Here is a 3,884-nt window from a genome sequence, read left to right on the forward strand (position 1 = left end):
TTATCATTACAACGGTGGCCCAGTAGTACAGCTGTACTAATTAAACCACAACACAACGAAATCGCCACAACACAGCGGAAATGCTCCCACCCACGAGGGGCTCTCAGAGTGCAATAAAGTTAGTTTTCCTTGACATTGCTCCATAGATTGGCCAGTCTTACAAAGATATAAACTCTACAATCAGTTTTAAGTGTGTAACCATTGTATATTGACATGAAATATCAATTCAAAATCACCTACATGCATTATACCTGCATATTTATACTCGAAAACGCTTTTAAATGCTGTCATGACACTTGATGCTCAAGGGAACATCTGCCAGTTCCACCATGCAGTTGAAACATAATTTGTATGATTTAAAATTACTTTTAACATTTAAAAACAGACAAGTTAAAATTCCACAGCTTTGTTGTATTATAAAAAACTGACTCAATAACACAACATTGGAATTTGAACATTTAAACAAAAAAGTTATTTTAATTCATAAAATTATACATTTCAACCACTTTGTGGAATTGGCAGATGTTCCCTTAGACATCAAGCGCCGTGATCGCAAGTAAAAAAGTTTGGGAGTATAAATATGCAGCTATAATGCCAGTAGGTGATTTTGGATTTTGAATATTTCATGTCGATATTCAATGGTTACACTTAAAACTGATTGTAGTGTTTATATCTTTAGTAAGACTGGCCAATCCATAGAGCAATGGCAAGGAAAACTAACTTTATTGCACTCCAAAAGCCCCCTCGTGGTCGGGAGCATTTCTGTTTTGTTGTGGCGATTTCGTTTTGTTGTGCCTTGTTTCCATTGTGTTGTGGCAATTCTGTTGTGTTGTGGTTTAATTTAGTACGGCTGAACTACTGGGCCACCGTAGGAACTGGTCTGCAGATGTGTTGATGTAACATGCCTGTGTGGCAGTACAAAGAAAGAGTTAGAGATTTAATTCAGCGACTACGCCACCCTGGACATTCGCCAGGGACGATACCAAGTAAATTCTCTTTTGTTAAGACACCACAGGTTTGTTATCTATATGGGTGAAGAGACGGAAGTCGTATGTCTAAAACATTACCACTTTATTGTATCAGTGTTGAATAAGAGAAGACAAACTTCAGAGCAGGATTCGCCAATCTGCATCCGACACACACACTATGCAGATACAAAATGACCAGAAGTGTAGGAATCTGGAGGGTTTGGCCCACAGTCAAATTTCGAACGTTCCCGTGATACAATACACGCCCATACCACATGTGAAGATTGGAGACAAGAAAACACACAGAACTAGGTGTGAACACCACACTATGGCAGCAGGACGTCACCCTCCAGAAACTCCCAGCTCCAGTAACAAAACAAAAAATGACAACACGATAAAAGGCAATCTGAACAGAAACCAAAAATAACAGATTACAAAATGAAACATTAAAAGTTGTAAATATCCAAAGATTAAGGTAAAGACAAATTCACACTTAACATTCATTTGGACTTCTGGCAGTCCAGTTACAATGTCAGAGTGAGGTAACATACATTGACTGAATACACACGCAGTATGTTGTCACATTGTTGTTACAAGGTGTAGTTGTTACTCACCTTAGTTAATGTTTTAATTAAGGTGTCCATGAAGTCATGAATGAAAGACTAGACAAAAGAGAACTGGAGCGCTGCTGGAATCCCTTTCACCCTCTGGTGCTCTTGGAAGGGTTAAATGTAGAAAACAAATTTGGAAAAAATCCAAGTCCAGGCACTCAATAGGATGCAAAAAGTAAAAAAGCCTTTAATGGTAGGGCTAAAACATTAAAACACCAACGCGTATCGGCCCATAGGCCTTCATCAGGGTGTTGGTAACAAACAGACAGGACTTTGAAAGACTTTGAATTCCTGTTAGTTCCTAATGATTCATGAGATCTTAACGCATGTAGTAATGCATAAGTCATGCATTAATTAATGCATGAATAATCATCATGATAATTCATGTACCCTTACCGTAAAGTGTTACCAGATATTTTATATTTAGTCCTAGAGTTTTCTGTCTCTCCATTGAAAACAGAAAATGTATGTAAAGTATACAGTATGTACGGTAAACCCTTTAAGTCTGAGTGAACATCCATGACATGCAGAGTCCCACAAGGGTCAATTCTTGCACTGTTCCTATTCAACCTGTATATGCTGCTGTGGTGTGACAGGCAGCGGGGCGAGGGACCGCGAGAGCGGGCTGGTGATTAATGTTCACGAGTGCCAGCTGCGTGGCACACCGGTCTCGTCTCACGGCCATGTGACGGGAGCATATAAGGAGGAACAAGGGCTGCTGAAGACGAGAGAGGACCAGGCCTGGAATTTATGTTATGTTTTGTTTTATGGGTTATGTGTTTGTGGGCAGTCGTCCGTGAGGGGCTGCCCACGTTTTATTTTGTGTGTTCAAAATGGACAACTGCCCCTCACGGACAACTGCCCGCGGTTTTACTTTCATTTTGTTTATTTATGTTGAATTAAAGTTTGTTGAACGTTCGCCGGTTCCTGCCTCCTTCCTTCCCATCTACGAACCGTATTACAGCTGCCATTAAGCCAAATAATGAAAGAACCAAATTGCCTATCACAACTATGCAGACGACACCAAGATCTACTTAGACGGCAGCCCCATTGACTTTCTGAAGTAAACATTTGGATGTGCCACAACTTTTTTCAGTTAAACAAAACTGAATTCACTGCATTTAGAAACAAATATGAAAATCTCAAGGTTACCGCATACCTTGAGGCTAGATGCCTACAAACTAAAAATCAAGTTAGGGATCTTGGTTTGATTCACATATCACCATATCACACAAGTCCTCAGGTCTTCACTGCATTCCAGTTACATTTAGGATCGATTTAAAGTAATATTACTTGTGTATATCACTCAATGACCTAGGACCTCAATACATTGCAGATATGCTGATTAAATACAAACCCAACAGATCACTCACATCAGCAGAATCAAGTCAGTTAGAAATACCAAGAGTTCACTCAAAGCAAGGAGAGTCTGCTTTTAGCTATTATGCCAGCCGTAGTTGGAACCGGCTTCCTGAACAGATCAAATGTGCTCCAACAGTAGCCACATTCAAATCCAGACTCAAAACACATCTGTTTAGCTGTGTATTTACTGGCTGAGCACTGTGCTATGTCCGAACTGATTGTACCTTATTTTGTTGTAATCTTTTTATTTTATTTTATCTTTTATTTTATGTCAGTCTTTTATTCATTATTCTCCCCTTTAATGTAAAGCACTTTGAATTACCATTGTGTACTATATTACATCTACATTTATGCAATTGGCAGACGCTTTTCTCCAACGTTACTTAAGGTGCACAGGTTACAGCGCAACATGATTACAACTGATTAAAACTGGAGCAACATGTAAATATCCTTGCTCAAGGACACACTAGTGGTGGTGACTGCTGGGACCAGCATACCTTCCACCAATCTTGTCATGAATTGAATTTTTCCATTCAGAGTAATCTGACTTTTCTATTGTTTTTTATTGTTTAATACAATACTGCCTAGTACTGTACATTATGAGCATATTTATCCACTGTTGTCCATGTAAAATTTCACAGTAACAGAAGTCAAATAGCTGAAATATTAGGCATTTATATGATAAATAATGAGCTGAGATGAGATTAAATGTTATTATGCTGTATTATTATTGTTGTATTCAAATCAAAACACAGGAGGGAGTTGTTTATTCTGAAAGAATACCCTCTTGTTGAGCAATACACCATCTAATCAGATATGTTTCTGTTTAAGTTTTTCTACCAATGAAAATGCTTTAGGGAAACATTTGATGAACAAAAGCACTATAAATATGACCAAAGAACCCAGCTGGCTTCAGACTTCAACTGAAGACATTACCAGAAGA

Source organism: Pseudorasbora parva, chromosome 20 (genome assembly GCF_024679245.1).
Source record: "Pseudorasbora parva isolate DD20220531a chromosome 20, ASM2467924v1, whole genome shotgun sequence".
NCBI classification, from domain to species: Eukaryota; Metazoa; Chordata; class Actinopteri; order Cypriniformes; family Gobionidae; genus Pseudorasbora; species Pseudorasbora parva.